The following is a 17,538-nucleotide window of genomic DNA, read 5'->3' on the forward strand; positions in this document are numbered from 1 at the left end:
GACAACGTGGCTGGTCCAGCGGAGTTGATGGCGGAGGACCATTACTTCAATGCTGGTGGTCTTTGCTTCTTCCAGCACGCAGACATTTGTCCGCTTGTCTTCCCAGGATTTGCAGGATTTTCCAGAGGCAGCACTGATGGAATCGTTCCAGGAGTTGTATGTGACTCTGTAGACAGTCCACGTTTTGCAGGCATATAGCAGGGTTGGGAGGACAATAGCTTTATAGACAAGCACCTTGGTATCCCTACAGATGTCCTGGTCCTCAAACACTCTGCTTCATTCGGAAAAATGCTGCACTCGCAGAGCTCATGCGGTGTTGTATTTCGGTGTCGATGTTGACTTTGGTAGAGAGGTGGCTGCCAAGGTAGCGTAAATGATCAACATTTTGCAATGTTACACCATTAAGCTGTATCTCTGGCATTGGAGAGGGATTGGCTGGTGTCTGCTGGAACAGCACTTTGGTTTTCTCGATGTTCAATGGCAGGCCGAGCTTCTTGTAAGCTTCTGCGAAGGTATTTAGAGTGGCTTGTAGGTCTTCTGAATTCTGAAGAATACACACACACACACACAATATAGGTTAGCAAATATGCACATTAACAAACAAATAGTGAAGACTTAGAAGGTTGCTATTTCCAACAAGATGTAGGCTGTTTTTCAGAGAAAGGCAATTGCAAACAACCTGGGATTTCCATGGGAAATATATAGAGAGAGGCCCTTCACAAGGGCCAAGTTGTGTAGGCCTGTCTTTTGAATTTCATGAGGTTCCCATTGGTTGATGACTTAAAGGCATAAAAATATATACACTAATTTGGTATAGACATTTGTTGCTTTGGGGGGCTAAGAAACAAGGGACCCAGAATGATGTGTTTTATTTCAGAAATTCGCACTGACTTAAACTAGCATCTCCCACCCACCGCTGTCAGTTATCACTTTAGTTATTTAAAGCCTTCTGCATTAGCACCTTGAGCAGTATGTGCATATACATATTGGTGAGAGCCACTTGGGTGTTTATTTTGATCAAAGTGGATACGAGTATGGCAAGGCCTTCAGTTGTTTTTCCTCCCTCTGGTGTGCTAGTCAACCTAGAGGATTAAATCTACCTTTGTTTTTCTTTTTGCAAAGTTATTTAAGGAAATATATAATCTTAGGCGATCCCTCGTTGTCCAAGTAAGATTGTCCTCCAAGTTCGGTGTCCTGGCGGTGGGTATGTAGGTGACGAACCCTATTCTTGATCTGCATGTTCTTCCGCAGTGAGGGCATCAGTTTCCAGGTGGAAGGCGGTCTCAATCGGGGTTGGCTTGACATGCCTTCCTCTTCGCACGTTTCACTCTTTTGGCCTCCATTTGTGCCTCTTCAAATTCAACAGCACTGCTGGCCACAGCTGATCTCCAGCTAGAATGGTCAAGGGCCAGGGCTTCCCAGTTCTCAGTGTCTATGCCACAGTTTTTAAGGCTGGATTTGAACCCACCTTTAAATCTCTTTTCCCGCCTACCAACATTCTGTTTCCTGTTCTTGAGTTCGGAGAAGAGCAACCGCTTTGGGAGATGGTGATCAGGCATTCAGACAATGTTGCCAGTCCAGCGGAGTTGATGGGGGAGGACCATCACTTCAATGCTGGTGGTCTTTGCTTCTTCCAGCATGCTGACATATATATAATAGCATCCTATTCATTCAAGTTGTGATTCAACCTTTCATTCATTACAAATACATTCAGTCTGTTAGAGGAACCAACCATCTACTTCATCACACTAGAGAATGAATCCACTTTGAATCTGGTTGCTGCATCCTGCAGAATTCTAGGATTTGTAGTTTAGGGAGGGGATTGTAACAGCCTCTCTAAATTACAAACCCTAGAATTCTTCAGGATGCAGCAACTGGATATAAAGTGGATCCATTCTCTACTGTGTTTAAGTAGCATGCCTCTGAAAGTGGTGATAGCATGTGGTACCAGCTGTCTTCTGCCCATGTTCACAATGGACTGCCATTTTGCCTTTGCCACATGATTAATCCGGCCCTCACTATTGACAGGCAGAACTCATCAATAACTTGTAATCCCACAAGCATTCCTATCACCTACCTTTTGCAGTGGGTCCATTCTGGTTCTGAACTGGCATATCAGAATTAAAATTACTTTAGTGGGTGGAATTCGCTTCCTCTTTTCAAAATCCTGAGCTGTCTGTTTTAAGTTTATGTAATATTTTACAGGTATATTTGCCTCTTTTCATTGCTGAAATTAAATTGCTTTTAAAAACCCTAAACAATTACAGAGCAGGGGAAAGCAGGGTTATAACAATATGTCATTGTAGAACCGTGGATTCGTGAATGGGTACAATTGTGCGAATGAAGAGAGGTGCAATGTTGAAAGTACTCATCCCAGAATGTATTTGCTTTGTGCGACTGCTATGGAATAGCAGCTTTGTGCAATAAAGCAATAAAGCTGGCATTTCTAAATGGCTTGGATGAAGGAACAGGATGTGCTCATTAAACCTGCATGTCATGTCAAAAGAAAGAAGAAGAAGAAGAAGAAGAAGAAGAAGAAGAAGAAGAAGATGATGATGATGATGATAGCTAATATCTCAGGAGACAGATTCCTGTCCCAAGATGGTCTTTACAGTTTGGAAAACGGCTGGTATTAAAATGAATTTCATCTGGAATAAATGATAATTTAGGCAGGAAAACCCAAATACAAACTATCTACAGACCCACCAAGAAAATCCAACAAATGCTACGTTCAGCAAAGGACAAGAGGGATCCTCTCACTTCTGCAGGAGTCTATCATATACCATGCAGCTGTGGACAAGTCTACATAGGGACCACCAAAGGCAGCGCCCAAACACGAATCAAGGAACATGAAAGGCACTGCAGACTACTTCAACCAGAGAAGTCAGTCATAGCAGAACACCTGATGAACCAACCTGGACACAGCATATTATTTGAGAACACAGAAATGCTGGACCACTCTAACAACCACCATGTCAGACTACACAGAGAGGCCACTGAAATCCACAAGCATGTGGACAATTTCAACAGAAAGGAGGAAACCATGAAAACGAACAAAATCTGGCTACCAGTATTAAAAACTCTAAAATTACAACAGCAAAACAGCAGAGGGGAAACAATCAGGGACATCTAATCACCTCTCAACAAAAGATTGCCCCAGGCACTGCCAGGCCATCAAATGTTAATCAAGGTGGTCAGTTGAAACATTCACACCTTGCTTTAACAGACAAGAGTTCTTTGTCCCACCCTGGTCATTCCACACATATATCTATAGAAACCCACTTTCCTAGTTCCAACGGACCTCACTACCTCTGAGGATGCTTGCCATAGATGCAGGCAAAATGTCAGGAGAGAATGCTTCTAGAACATGGTCAAATAGCCTGAAAAAACCTACAACAATCCAATGATTCCGGCCATGAAAGCCTTCGACAATACAGAAAACTCAAATGCTGAAATGTAGAATGGTTATTTATTTATCGTGTCAGTATCAACCAGACAATTGTATTACATTTTTAACAACTTTTTAACAAACAGACAAAACAGAGTTTGCAAGCTTGGTAGTTGATTAAATGTCTTTGACCAGTAGCTGGCCACTTGGAGTGCCTCTGGTGTTGCTGCAAGAATGTCCTCCATTGTGCATGTGGTGGGGCTCAGGTTGCATTGCAGCAGGTGGTCTGTGGTTTGCTCTTCTCCACACTCGCATGTTGTGGATTCCACTTTGTAGCCCCATTTCTTGACATGAGACATGAGAGAAGCCTCCTTGCAGGATTGCAAGACATCCGGGCATCCCCTGGGTAATGTCTTCGTAGATGGCTGATTCTCTCACTCCAGAAGCAACCAGAATGTAGAATAGTGACATATGGTTTAGCAGAAATATTTGTGAAAAGATCTAAGCATCCTAAAAGACTACAAATCAAGCCTTCACATTAAGACAACTGTGCTCCAGGTGTTTTGTGTTTGCACCTCCCAACTGTGTAGCCAATGATGATCAAGGAATTATCAACATCACATTCAAAGAGCATTTGAAGGGCTGAAATTGCTTGCCCATGCTCAAGATACCATGATTAACATAGCCAATAGTGATGCGTGATGGGAATTACAGTCCAACAACATATGAACGCTTAATGCCTATCCTACTCTTGATCTAAACAACAGACTTGGATACATTTATTTGTAATCATTCTTCCCCCTTCAGAAGAATGTATCACATAATCTTATATATGTTTACCTAAAAGTAAACCTATCCATTTCAATAGAATTTACAGTGGACTAAACTGGATTAGAATTGCAGCCTCAAATCCTGAGAAATGTGCTAAGGATTGCAGCCTTGAGACCTTCTTAATTCTAGATAAATGTACATAGGTTTGCAGCTAGATCTTTTTTATTTGTTATGCCCTTCCACCAAAGAGAAGCCATTTTTTAAAAAGCAGGGGGTTTTTTTGTATTAGAAATAAACTCGCTTCTCAGCCTTTTGTCGAAGATCAAGTGTCACATCTATTCTAATCAATTTAATATCTGATATGAGGACTATATATTAAATTGATTTTTGAAACTGCATTAGGATCAAACTGAAAAATAATGAGATTACTTCTTTCAGTTTAAAAAAGAACACCCTAAAATGGGTTGCGTGCAAAATACATATGTAGGCATTTCATATGTTGGTAAATTCATTAATTTCTTATTAACGTAAATGATCTAGGTAGGAACAATCGATTTCTCTTAGGCTTTAATTGGGCATGATCAATTGTGAATCGCAAGTGGAACAACAAGGTCATTCATCAGCTGCTTAACGTTGTAATGGGCTGTGCCTGGCCTTTCAGCTGAGAAAAGATGGAGTGCCCCAAGGGAATGAGATTTAAATCATTGTGCTGCTGACAATTAAATGTGCGTACTGCTGTCTGTTGCAGCCTCATTATTCTTCATACTGGGAGCAGCGCTGCAGAGTACAGAAGGGCTCTACAATGTGTCATGAGGGTTCATAATTCTGTTGTCTCTGCTCCCAGAGCTTGAATCTCCCCAATACTGATTATGTAACAAAACTCAAAGAGAGATAAAAAGCACATGTATGATGTGTAAAATATTAGGTGTTGATAAGGATAAAGATGAAGGGTACAGCTGGTCTAGTTTTATGGGATTGTCCAGTTTGAACCCTGGAGAACACACATATATTTTAGGCAGAACAACACAGAAGTACTACAATACAGAAGTAGAAACAAGACAAGATGTCTGGCAGGCAATGTGTCTTCTTATTCCAGAAGTTTATGTTCCTTTCCTTTCTCATTCCCTTTATTCTGCCTAATTTATCTATCTATTTAATATTCTGCTTTTCTCTCAGCATGGGATCCAAGTTGAGGAACAATGTTTAAAAACACAATTCAATTTTTAAAACTGTTAGTAAAACAGCTAAACACATTTTTAATTTTTTTAATTAAAATAACCCACAGGTTAATAACACAAAACATCATAAAAATAAAAATGTTACACAGAGGAATCAAACCTCTTATGGATTGCTACAATTGACCACATATCATGCTTCACACACAACTTAGCATGTGGTTTAATGCACACTCTTTATGTCTAAACCAAAGTGCCAAGAATCTGCTAGAGTTGTGTGAAAATAAAATACAACACAATCTTTAACAGCTGCCCTGCGGTCTAAATAAAACCAGACAAAGAAAGACTGAGAAAGCAGGAAGGAATGGGAGGAAACATGTTGCCAATCATTTAAAACAACCACAACCAGAGTAGTAGAAATAATACAAGGAGAAGTTACAAGCAACATTCCTGTGAGATAATGCAGAGAATGGCTAGACGATTGTGCATTGGGTGTGGGAAACACAGAATCAGGTCAATCAAAACTCCCATTTCCAAATTTGATTTTGATAAAGCCAGAGTAACTGGACATACTCCTATGCTTTATTGTAATTATTCTGGACAGGTGGGCCCATAGGACAAGTAAGTACTTTCATGAGTGGTCATACTCGATTCTTGAAGAGTTCATCCTCTCCATTAGGTTTCTGTTATCCATGTTTGCTCAATTTGCACTGAGAGTTATTCAAAATCAGTTCAGGGCAATGTTATACTTGCCAAGAGATTGTACTCCTCAGGAATATGAATAACTTTGAAACCTATTTCTTTGCAGTGTTTAGTGAATATAAATTACCCCCTCCTTCAGCCAGATAAGTTGGACTGTAGCACCCATCCTTTCCATCTAGTATGCCAGGATATGATGTGATTGTGCCAGGCCTTGAATGATGGCTGGAAGGCACATCTGGAGGGCATCAGGTTGCAAAAAGGCTGTCATGCAATACTTTAAAACTTGTAAGCATATTGCCCATATTGAATGGTGCTCCACAAAGTTATGTTAGCTTCAAACATTATTTTTAAATTCTAACAACTTCATGCCAGATTGCAGCAACATCCTATTTTCTTCAATGCCACACAAATTGAATTGAGCCTATTGGACTCAATGGGACTACTTCTACACTGATGTGCTGCAATTTGGCCACTGGATTTCGAGAAACTTGTGTTTTCTCCTTTCTGTTGCAAAGATTGGTTTGCTTTCCTTGTAGGAGGAGAAACCAATGACATTTTGTGCCCTCAAGCTAGAAAAAGTATAATTGACACCTACCATCTTGTTGTTGGGATTATGAAATGGGTCTATGTTTAGTGTTGGCCAATTTGCTGGATGTTCCTGAAGAATCTTGAGAGTCAGCACAGATAGCGCATCATCTGGATTTACTGTAATAACTAAAGCAAATGGGGAGCATGCCACTTTTACTAATTACAAGAGGAGGAACACACCGAGTCTTGTGCACCACACCAGCAAATTGGTCCCAGTAGTATCTGTTATTTTACTCTGTCATTATAGCCTCTAGCAAAATCATTATATTCAAGCAGGGTATGGTATCTGCAAGCCATTAAGGATGCTGTGCCTTTATTTAATAGGTTGGTTCCATGAATAGTCTGCTCCAGCAGAAGATCATTTACTGCAAAAACTTTGGAACAGAATTTTTAAAAGTGCAATTACGTTTGTTTTATGAGCCAGCTGTTGGGGGGAGGGGAGAATGTTTAGGGTTTCTGTGGATTCTTAAAAAACATTAACTTTTCAGTTCATCCTATATTTCTTGCCCTTTCAACACCAAAAGGAATTGAGTTTAGATTTACAGTGTGCAATCTATTAATATATGCACTGAGTGTAATCTCCTAATTCTTGCATATATATTTAGCTGTGTGATGTTTTTTAAGGATCTTGACTTTAATGGTCCTAAAGCATAGCATTAAAATCTTTGTTTATGTCAAGTCTGACCATCCACTGTAATACAATTTATATTGAGTGCTTGGTTTGGTGAGGGGTTTTTTTGCCCAGCTGTTCCCTTGTTATTATGTATTGATGTGAAATGCCTAAGTCCTTTCCTTCAAATATTTTAATTTAATATTTCAGTGAACCATGTACCATGGGATATGAGTAGTTTATCTTACGGATCACATGTGCCATGAAAAAGTTACAACTCCATTCATTCATATACATTCTACATTCCAAATGTATTGAAGCCTTAAATCAGGTTTGGGGAATACTCTGAAAGCCACCTTGTCTCCCACCATGAGAACTGGGCTTGGGGATGCATGCTTGTGGTGGGCGAGATCCAAATCTCATTCTATCCTTGACAGGCTAAATAGTCTGTCCTTGACAGGGATATCCCCTTTTATATAGATTGAACAAGATGCTCGAAACCCCCATATTTTGGAACATGGACCCTCCACAAAAACCGAAATGTCTGCATTGTAATCATTACATTCTACACCAGGCATGAGCAAACTTTTTAACTTGGGGGCCACATGGCAGGCTGGAGTAGGGTGGGTGGACCAGGAGGGAGGCGATTCTCCCCAAGTCCCCCCCTACCCTGTCCTCCTCACCCTTTCCTCCCCTTCCTCTTCTCTTTCCAAGGCAGAAAGTGAAAGAAAGACGGGAAATGTTTGGATCCCAAAAGGGTTGCCCTTTCATCATGATGAGATGGTGGACAGGAGAGAAAAAGTAGATCCATTAGACCCTGTATTGCCTACTCCTGATATATAATCCTAGAACTGGAAGAGATCCCAAGAGGGAAGGAAGGATGAAAGGGTGGAAGGGAAGGAAGGAGGGAGTGAGAAAGAGGGAGGGAAGGAAGGAAGGACAAAGGAGTAGAAGGGAAGGAGGGAGGAAAGAGAGAATGAAGGAAGAATAAGATGGTGAGAAAAGGAGGGCCTGAGAAAAGAGCCCAAGGGGCCACATTCAGCCCCTGGGCCTGTGTTTGCTCATACCTATTCTACACTGTATTTATGAATACAGACCATGTCTTTATTTTACAGAGAAATAAGTGGCTAAGTTAATTTAGATCAACATTTTCATTTGGCAATTAGATAGAACACAAATTTGTTAACAGTGATTTCTTAATAATCAAATCTTCAGCTCATAAATTATAACTGACACTTACTGCTATTTTGAAAACCTGACAACCCTATTGGATGCTGTTATACACCATAAAGATTTTGTGTCTACAGCTAATCACGTCCATCCAGGCCCATAGCCAGGATTTCGATTCAAGGGGGGGGGGCTGAGTTTGTTTTGGGGGGGGGGGCTGAGTCTGAGTGAAAGAGGGTCTACCCTAGCAAACCTTTTATATTGTTACCCCAATACCCCCATGCATATGGGATATATTGAGTATGGTGATCAGATCATGATATGAATAAACATAACAGTTTAAATAATGCACCAGTAAGGCCTTTTCGCGGACCACCATGAGAATTTCGGGGGGGGGGGCTCAAGCCCCTCAAGCCCCCGCCCCCCCACCCCCCGGCTACATGCCTGCGTCCATCTGAAAACTGACAAAATATATATTATTTCCAACCTGTTGGACAATTCAATATTATTCCATATTTTTCCTGAACCTGGTGTTCTCTGGATGTGTTGAATTATAGTTCCAAAATCCTCTATCCATGATTTGAGATTAGTCCATTACCTCTGAAAGTTTGGTAACATACTGCATTTCCTGCTGGTGCTCCTATTGTGGATATAACTGAATTGTGAGACCAATCTCATGTGTCTGCATGTCTTACAGTCCAAAAGACTTTTTTCTGGTCTCCTAAACTGCTATCTCATAAGGTTTGACAGATTCCATGCTTGCTAATGAGTGGCAGCATGTTTTACAAAACTGAAAAAAGATTCCAAGTCCTGTGTATTGTCAAGAGCCCAAAAGGTAATTCCTTACTACAGGTGATGCTATGGCAAGCTAGAACTATTCAGAGGATAATTATTAGAAATCTTAAAGGCATATGTTTTGTTTAATTTGTGGGAATCATGCACAGACCTGCAAATTTTATCTCAGCCTGGCTCCTATTCTAGAGTCTCAGCTTTGTTGAAAAGTAATTAACTTGAGCATCATGGTAGCAGAAATCGTAGCTTTCTGAGTACAATGAAATGTTTAAATCTGAAAGAATTATGAGGCTCTGGGAGTTAATGGCACAATATAGTGGTGAACTCAAAGCATGACCTGCCCTGAAGGAATACAGAAAAGTAATAATGTACAGGTCCCATCTGTCAAAAAAGTGCAGCAAACATTTCTCTTTATCCAAAGGCTGTATTCATCCTTCACATTTTGAAGGGATTAGAAATACCTGGTATAATTTATCTATAGCATCGTTATTTTGAACCTAGATGTTATTTTCCCAGCTGGCGAATTACACAATTATGTTCAGAATAATTTAGTTGGATTAAGCAGCTATTATAATAGAGAGAGGTATCTTTATTGAAAAACCTCTTAATAGCTTGTTAAAAATCTAAAAAGTTTCAACCTGTATTGTCAAGGGAAGATTGTGTTTAAAAGCCAAACCTCCAATAATAAAGCATTGCATTACAGAAAGAAATGTGTGATCAATCATGCCAAAGTATTACGAGGAGTCTTTGAAGTTATCTTCTTTGACTATTAATTCTAGATTTGTAATTATAGATTTCATCTTCTGCAAATATCGCAAAAATAAAGGCCATGTTATATCCCAGAAAGTTTACTTATACATTCATCTGTTAGAAGGATGATCTAGAGAACAAAATGGACAAGTGGCTGTTGGCTACCATCATTTCATATGGAGCAGCACAATTCTAGACATTTCTACTTGGAAGTAAGGTCAATGTGCAACTCCCATGTAAATGTGTATAGGGCAAGATGGGAACTGTAGAAAGCAAACATATTTGGGAATGAAAGAAAAAGAGGAGTTGTTTTCAGTGGGAGTCATGTATCCCTTGTAGCAATTCTAATTGTGGTCCAGTTTTGTATTTTGGCCATATATAACTTTGAAACTTTGCATCAGGGGAGAGCAAAGTACAGCCCTGGAGCTACATGCCCCCCCCCCCTCTGTTCCACTCCGCTCCAAGGATGGTTTTGGCGGCCTTCGGCACCTCCACAATCACTTGCCCAACCTTTTCTGGACAAAAAAAACCTGAATTGCTGCTCCCAGAAGCCTCTAGCAATAATTTACTTTTTCAAAAAGATGGCAAAAGCTTTATGTACTGTTTAATATAACAAAGATATCAGTTCCTGTTGAAAGGTCTTATAATATATTGCCTATATTCCATCTGGTCCTGGTGCTTTATTTGGTTTTAATTTCTTTATTGCTTCTTTGATTTCCTGCTCTGATATTTCTTTATTCAAATTCTCCCTTTGTTCCTCTGTGATCCTTTGAATCTTGTGATTGGTTAAATATTGGTAAATCTTCTCTTCTTCAATTTGTTCATCTTGATATAGATTCTTATAGAATTCATAGAATTTTTCTTTATTTCCTCTTCTTGAATTATAATCTTTTCTTTGTCTTTTAATTTCGTAATAAATGTTGCCTCCTTTCTTTTTCTTATTTTATTTGCCAGCTAGCATCCCGGTTTATTTGCGTTCATAAAGTAATATTGCCTCATGTATTTGAACTCTTTTTCTCTTTCTTCTGTTTCTAGATAGTCTTGTTGTTTGTGCAAATATTCGGCACCTCCACAATCACTTTTCCAACCTTTTCTGGACAAAAAAGAAGCTGAATTGCTGCTCCCAAAAGCCTCTAGCAACAATTTACTTTTTCAAAAAGGTGGCAAAAGCTTTATGTACTGTTTAATGTAACAAATACTCATTTCTTGAAAACTGCAAGGAAAATTGTGGTCATTTTTGATGTTTGATTTTTGATCAATCTGATGCTGATGATGCTTGTTTCTTACCTGCCTCTTCCTATGACTTGAAAAAAGATTCCACCTAAACATTAGGAAGAACTTTCTGATGGTAAGAGCTGTTTACTAGTGGAATATGCTGCCTTAGAGTGTGGTGGAGTCGCCTTATCTGGAAGTTTTTAAGCAGAGGCTGGATGACCATCTATTGGGGGTGCTTTGACTGGGTATTCCTGCGTGGCAGGAGTATGGACTGGATGGCCCTTATGGTCTCTTCAAACTATATGATTCTATTAGGGAGCAACAACATATTAGAACACAATATATACAATAATTTTAAAACATAATGCATAACCTAGTTAAAACACCAGTTTAAAAGAACATGTACAATCAATATATATTTAAATAACCAGTATAAAATTTAAAATTAATTATCCATAAGATACTCTGGAGGGTAAAGCGTAAATGTGACACCTAGACTTTTCACAGTTGCCCATCTCTGCTTTACATCAATACCAGCATTTATAATCTATCTATATCTATATCTATATCTATATCTATATATATATAATGTATGTATGTTTTTTATTGGGAAGCTCAAGGCATCTTACAAGGAGTTACTGGTGGTTTTTCTGTCGAGATATTGATCAAATCCATATGTTAAATGTTATAGTTCTAGCTTTAGAGAATTTGTTTCTTTGAACATATCAATGAAGATATTTTGAAAGGTTTCATATGCTCAGTTCCATTAAAGTGCATTTGTTCTTTAATAGTTACTCACAGTTTGTCCTGATATATTGAAGAGTCTGCTGGGACAGCAGGGAAATTTTAGGGCAGGAGGAGGCAGAATTCTTACTGGAGGGCAATGGCTTCATTCCCAACCTTTCCCCATAGCTAACCCCTGGAAGATGATCTTTTATAACTGAGAAGTACAGTGGGCCTTTGGTATCCATTGGGGTGTAGTTGAATGACTGGCTGTGAATAACAAATCAATGGATGCTCAAGTCCCATTATAAACAATAATATAATAAAATAGTGTAGTAGGATGCTTTGAATACGATTTCCCTGCTTCTGGGCAGAGGGTTGGACTGGATGGCACATGAGGTCTCTTACATGAGGTCTCTATAATTCTATGAAAATTTTGTCCCTTATTTTTTTAAAAAACCAACAAAATCAAGCTCTGCTTTTAAAAAAACATTTTCAAGCCACATCGAATCCATGGATATGCAGGAATAAGGCATATTCCAAGTTTCCTGGTTTAAAAAGACTTAGAAAATCAAAAACAATTTCAACATTTGTAGGGTGGGCCAGGTCTACAAAGCATTTTAAAACACAGTTTTCACTTTTTTGCAGGGGGGGGGGGGGGGGCGAGAGTGCTTGGAGAACCTGAAGATGTCCTGGAGTTGTGTGGGTCTCTGATCTCTGGCTATTTTTGAAACCCTAGATTTGGAAGCTTTCAAGAAAGATCCATTAGTAATACAAAACAAAATAAAAACTGAACAAAGTAAGATAACTCTATCAATCAATTTCCCAAGCTTTGCTTATTTAAAATGGCATTAATAGACAGGTTAAGAGCAATGGAAGATGGGCCTTGTATTCCCATCAACCCACTTACCCCACCCACTGTTATGGGTCCTAAATTTGTTAATGCTTTGGTTCAAGCTATAGGGAAGCGGCAACCAATATGGCCCAGGAGTGGGACTTAGTGTAAAAGTTGCTTTAGCACAAGCATGCAATGTAGAATAGCATGGTGAGTGCAACATAAGTTTCATTTGTACAACACTAGTAGATTTCATTTACTTGCATTTGTCCTTGATCAGATAACTACTAGCTATTCAGGAAAATTCTTTTGTACCCACACACACAGTTCTGATTATGTTCCAAACATATTTCTTAATAGACTATCTAGATTGGGTCTAGACAGAAAAAAGGGGTATGTCTGAAAATCTTTGCTAAATTGTGATTCTATGAGATATTCAAGACAATGCTTTAGCTGCAACATAATTGACCATTCTGTTCTTGAATGCTTAGAGCTTTTCAACAATAATACCTCTTAGGCAAGAGAACAAAAGAAAACCCATCTGTTCAAGGATTTCTTCTCATAAAGGGTTGGATTTCTGAGAATTTGAATAATACCATTGTGACTGAAAATCATAAACCTGTATGAAGGTTGGTTTTTATTGCCTCATTCAAATAGCTTTTTGTAATCTTGTTCTCCCTTCAGCATTATGCTTCCAAGGTCCTCATAGGTCAAAAACACAATTTGAAACTGACTCTTTTATATTGCAAATTCTGAGGTGCTTCTATTTACACTTAGTTTGTGCTGTACTTAAAATTTATATACCCTGCTCACTGTGTCTACAAGACAAACTTCCCTACCTTTTATACAACACTTCTCTATGTGATGTGGTTTTTCAAATCATGCTTCACAATCTGGGTTTTGGAGTTGGCACTATGCCATGTTGTTCCACATTAAACCAACAAGATGAATAAGAACACTCGTCTAAAATATCAGTCATCTCAAAATGAGGAAGAGATGGGAAAATAATAATACACAGTCACCATTCCACACTTGTAGTTTTGACTTTTGTGAATTTGATTATTCGGGAATATTGATTAAAAAGTTATCACTTGGAATCTCTAGGTGCTCCAGTACAATTTTATGCTCAGGTTCCAGTGGAAGTCAACCACAGATTTATTCTGGAAGACCTAGAAATCCCCAAAGAGGTGTTCTTTCAGATAAAAAGCCCCAATGCTTTCTTTATTTGTAGTTCCACATTTTAGGAATGGGGAGTAGTGACCACAACTATATTCAAGCTAGTGAAAATACAAATCTTATATAGTTAGCCCTCTCTACCCATAGAGCCTTTATTTATGGATTCAACCATCCACAACATGACCATATGTATTTTTATGGATTATGAAATCCAGAAACCAAACCACATTTTTGACATTTTATATAAGAGATACAATTTTGCTATTTAATTTTATACAATAGGACATGAACATCCATAGATTTTTTTGTAGCCATGAGAGACCTGGAATCAAACCCCAGTGGATAGCAAAGACTCACTGTAGGTACCCTCGGTTCCTGGGAAATTATAAGATCCAGAGGAGAAATGCACCATTTACGAATTTTTGGTGCAAAATTTTGAATTCTAGTGTCATGCTAATATACAAACAGAAGCTCAGATTCCACCTGAACTCTTTGTTCTTCCCCTGCTTCACTTCAAATCTCAATTCAAATTGTAAAATTAATTCCAGTCCTGTTGACTTGCTGCCTAAAACCAACTGGAAGGCTTTGTATTTGCTTATTATTTGAGCAGCACTTTGGAAGGTGATTGCCAGCTGTCAAGAAATATTAGTAACCTTGTATCTGACCTTTCATTGGTTGCTCACTCAAAGTGATTGCAGCTGTTGCCACACAGGTGAAAGCAGGTAACTAATCATACATGTAGACAAAGTCACATCTGTGCGCATAATGTGGAATGCTGGTTTTCCTGATATTGTACAAAGAGGTCTTTTGGAAAGCTTTTTTAAAAAAAGAAACAATGCTTGTTTAGGACAACCTTTACACATTTTCTGTTTATGCTTAGCAAATAGAGCTCATATTTATGATTCCATACCATAATTTTTTTTAAAAAAAACTTCTAAAGCAAAACAGGTGTTTCAAATGCCTACTTTTTTTAATCATACTGGTTGCATTGTTACTGATCCACTAAAAAAAGAATATTAGAAGAAAGCTGACAGAACATTTATCTTCAAGGAATAATGAAGGATGTTGACTGATTTCAGACAAGTGAAAACAACATACAATGTTTATCCTCCATATACCTTCTTTTTAAAATTTCACAAAGGAAATATGTGACATATGAAAAAAAAGAAAAAGAAACCTCAAGCCATTTTGGCAAACACAATTTTGTGCCCTGTAATAACACTGTAACCAGGGGAACATCTGTACTGTAGAATAGGTGCAGTCTGGCACTACTTTAACTATTATGTCTCAGTACATAAAAAGTTTACATAAAAATACACTATACAAATAGCAAAACCATCCCTGCTCTCAATTTACAATCTCTGTTTAAGACTTAATGCTAGAGGAAAAGTGTAAGTGGAGGGAGAAGGCAAAAAATAGGTTCAAAGTCTGTAACAATCACATAGTGGTCTTTGCTACATATTTTCATATTATAAATATGTGAGTGTTAACCATGTTAACATGATGATAAATAATATGCTCGAATCACTGCCACTTGGATGTGTCTGATGGAGACAACAGACAGCAAACCCCACTCCATTAGCTCAACATAAACCAATGACAATTGTGGCTCCACTTTCCCAGTGTTTCCATCAGCAACCATTCAACCAAGGTCTTAGCTAGAATTATTCGCAATCTTGGGTATCCTTCCTAAGATGTGATGTAATGTAGTCATCATCATACCTAGTTATGGTAGGATAAAACGAGAGGCTCTTGGGTTCCTATAGTGTTGTTCCTATAGTGATCTTCCCCAAAGGATGTGAAATGTGAAGGAACACACCATCCATCAGATATCCCTTATTTAGCTCCTTTCCCAAACTGTTTCAATTAACAGCTGTGTCCTATTGGCTGTGTTAGAGAAATAGCAAAGTCACTTACTAAACATAAGCTATTTGACAGTGGAATATGCTTCTTCCCAGTGTGGTGGAGTCTCTTGTCTTAGGTTTCCAAACAGAGGCTGGATGGCCATTAATTGGGAAGGTTGGACTGAAGGACACTTGTGCTCTCTTCAGATTTTATGATTCGAATTCCTAATTGGCTATTCCAACTGAATCAATTATCTGAGAGAATAGGTGTAACTCGAAAGACTCAATTACTTTAAGACTCTGTACAAGAGGCTTAAAATATTTTAGATGTGTTATAACAAATAAAGAATATAATAATGTAGGAGCCCACCATGCCACTATGAGCTCCCATCTACATTAAAAGCAACATTTTCTATCCCCATACACAACCAAATAAGCAATGTCAGAGTGTCTACAGTACTCACAGGAGGGTGCTTGCTGAAAGATGAGAATTATTATTATTATTATTATTATTATTATTATTATTATTTCATGCATTTCTACCCACCCTTTTCCCCCCAAAGGGGGACTCAGGGCAGCCTCACGCAAGCATCAAATGATGCTATCAGCATATAAACAATCAAAAATTATATTTAAAAATAATTTAAAACACATTATACAATTCATTAAACAATAAATTAAACATGCCAATGAAAACCAAATCCAAGTCAGGGTAAATCCAATGTCACAGATTGTTTTCTTTCCAATTGCTGCTGTCCGCTAATCGAATGCCTGGTCCCGAATCCAAGTCTTCAATGGTCTTCTAAAGGGTAGGAGGTAGGTGGCCAACCTGATGTCCTTAGGGAGAGAGTTCCACAGACGGGGGGGGGGGGGGGGGGGGCACTGCCGAGAAGTCTCTGTCTCTCGTCCCCACCAACCACGTTTGCTAAAGTGGTGGGATCGAGAGCAGGGCCTTTCCTGACGATCTTAAGCTTGAAAATCACATTTTTGGTGTGGTGTCCTGTATATGGGAAGCACACTTATAGCTCTTATGTAAGATGGCACACATGATAAAAGTGGAAAGGGTACAGAAAAAATCCCCTCAAAATAGCAATCCTGGGTTCAATAATGATTCAAGAGCCATTGGCTGCTTGTTTAATGAAAGAAAGAAACAACTGCAGACAAAAGGCACCAAATATGGAAACGGCATACTGGGAAAAATGAAATAGTCTAACCTCACATCAGGTGGCCTTGAGATGCACTGGTATGGAGGATACTTCACATACAGTGTTATTTAAAACATGGAAATAATAAAAGCCTTTTAGAAATGATACAGTATGAGGGACATACTTTCAGAGGCCTTCATGTTTCAGTTGTCTCTCTTCATTTTTCTGGTGCTTTATTCTTCAACACAAAGCCCGGAAGAGCTTAGGGAAGAGCTTACTCTTCACTTCAAAGAAATAGCAGAAAAGATAGGATTCTCGGAACATGTAAATGCAATTTCTCCCTTCCCATTTCTTCATGGGAATCATTTTTTTAAAAAAAGAATCATATGAAAACAGAGCAGACTATACAGAGAACTGATACAGAACTTCAATACCGTCAAAAAACTTAATCACTAAGATGACGAATTTGAATGCCTTTATGACATCTCAAAAAAGAGGTGCCCTTTGAAGCTAATTGTGTTGCAGGATGAAAGAGATTAGCAATCTGAATGTTGAGAATTTATTTTATAAACCATAAAGCTATCCATCTATCGGTGCATCTACATTGCAGAATCAATACAGCGTGACACTACTTTAATTGCCATGGCTTAATATGGT

The 17,538-nt window shown here is 38.6% G+C and overlaps 2 pseudogenes; both read left to right on the forward strand.

Annotated features, from left to right (window-relative positions):
* Positions 1–2,450: 2,450 nt before the first annotated feature.
* LOC132760771 (methionine aminopeptidase 2 pseudogene) overlaps positions 2,451–17,538 on the forward strand; it is a 54,129-nt pseudogene continuing 39,041 nt past the window's right edge.
* On the forward strand, positions 4,456–4,569 carry LOC132762225 (U2 spliceosomal RNA; annotated as a pseudogene).

This window comes from Anolis sagrei, chromosome 1 (genome assembly GCF_037176765.1).
Source record: "Anolis sagrei isolate rAnoSag1 chromosome 1, rAnoSag1.mat, whole genome shotgun sequence".
NCBI classification, from domain to species: Eukaryota; Metazoa; Chordata; class Lepidosauria; order Squamata; family Dactyloidae; genus Anolis; species Anolis sagrei.